The sequence below is a fragment of the Aplysia californica genome, unplaced genomic scaffold (genome assembly GCF_000002075.1).
Source record: "Aplysia californica isolate F4 #8 unplaced genomic scaffold, AplCal3.0 scaffold00214, whole genome shotgun sequence".
NCBI lineage: Eukaryota > Metazoa > Mollusca > Gastropoda > Aplysiida > Aplysiidae > Aplysia > Aplysia californica.
The window spans coordinates 339,589-341,591 of record NW_004797484.1 but is presented as its reverse complement, the minus strand read 5'-3'; positions in this window follow the sequence as shown (position 1 = coordinate 341,591).

The following is a 2,003-nucleotide window of genomic DNA, read 5'->3' as shown; positions in this document are numbered from 1 at the left end:
GGGGGAGATGGATAGACAACTTTATAACACTATTCTAATACAAGGCGTTAGAACGAAGACAGACAATGCTATAACACTATTCTTATGAACTGAGTTGTACATGGTGATCCAAAAAAACAACGTTACAACTTGTTTTGTAAATATCTTCCTCCATACTGAAGTTTAGCGTTTCAGATTTGAACATAACGTTTGGAAGCCAAAAGGAATTTGTCTGATATGTATTTTAGATAAGTCCATGGAATGCTTTTTCTCTATATAACGCATTGAAAAAACAACCCATTTTCAACCTTGTCGCCATTTTCATAGCATCAAGCACCAGTTTGCATTAGGCCTACCACTAAAAGTTGCAACAATCGCACCATATTGCGAGCTACAGCAGTCTAACTAGTCAACAGAAGTCTGCAGATATCATTTTTCCCAAATTTCGTTTGCCTGCTTAGATCATGGTTATGTTTAGTAAAGTGCAGAGAGCTTTTTTGGATTGAACATAACCTCTCCACAAACTCACCATGAAGAGAATGCTTAGGTGCCCTCAAGACCTTTGGCTTCATGAGTAGAAAAGTTCCATCAATTTGGATCTATAGCAAATCAGAACTAAAATTTCTTTCTAAAAGATGACCTCTTCAGGTCGAGCACGCACCATGCGCAGCACTTTAAACGTCACCAGAGTGCAGATTTCAGTAACCGAGTCACATGAGACGTCTGTCCGTGGATAATCAGCAGCTTGGACTTTCCTACACATCAACAGTCTGCATTCTCATGGCAGATCTTAACCTTCGACTATACCATGTTCATCTTCGCTAGGCCGAGATGACATGGATCAGAGCATGGCAATGTGTTCATGATTCCTCGATTGTCTTGTAAAGAGGGATCATTTCCTTGATGACAAACGTGCAAAGCCCATTTTCACCTTGCGGGATATGTTAACTCCAAAAATGCTGTCTATTGAGCACCCCACTTTATTGTCTCTAGAAGCCACTTCTTAATGAAAATGTACAGTGTATGTGGCTTTAAAAACTCATGGTTTAGCAGGTCCTCGTGTTAGGGCACCACTGAACATTTCGAACGACGCGTTAAAAATGTGGCGAGTCCAAAGGAGGGAAAGTGGAGCACTGCTTCTAAGAATTTCAGAATGAAATCATTAGGTTTTTTAAACTTTGTAAAAGAAATTAAATATTGTTTAAATGTCACAGGGAAGGAAAATTAATGTCAAAAAGAAAATAAAGAAAAAGGTCAACTAATCTTTTCACGACTTCCTTTACAAGATTTTGAAACATTGGTGAACTCTGCGTTTTTGGGTGCTTTTTTCTTTTAGCCGTTTCCGTTTTCAAAACAGTTTCTTCTTCGTGGATTTGATATTAAACAAATTCTTTTTGAATGAATTATGTCTGTTCCAAATTACAGAATTACTAGAACAATTTTTGCGCGAGATATTCAGAAAAAAAGTTGTAAAGTATATATTCAATGCCCCTTTCATCACTGAAAGGTTATTATTTTAAGAGACGGAACCTCCGAATTGTTCGCCCATCTCCGATAGGACCAAGCCAAATGTATGGAAAGTCTTAACACTCTCCAAAAAACCCAATCTCAAGAACGCTTACCTCGTGATCCGAACCAGGGCCATTTGCTCAAAGATCCAGTTTGATACCAACTTAGCTAATGAGGCACCTAGAACTTATTTGACTGTATGATAGCAGGTGCAAGTCATCAAGATTGTTGAGGTGTGCACAGGTAGAAGTGTTTGCATTTTGTTTTGTTTTGTTTTCCTATTCTTAAAAGTCCTATTCTGAAATTTCTCTGGGCTAAGTCTTAAAGTAGGTCAATTTCATGTATAGGAGCAGTGACGTCATGGCTCGACATTGGTCGGTTCATCTTCTGGAAAACCAGTGAGCGTGTGTGTGTGTGTGTATGGGCATGGGTGTGTTTGTGTATGTGTGTGTGTGTGTGCGTGTGTGTGTGTGTGTGCGTGTACGTATGTGTGTGTGTGTGTGTGTGTGTGTGTG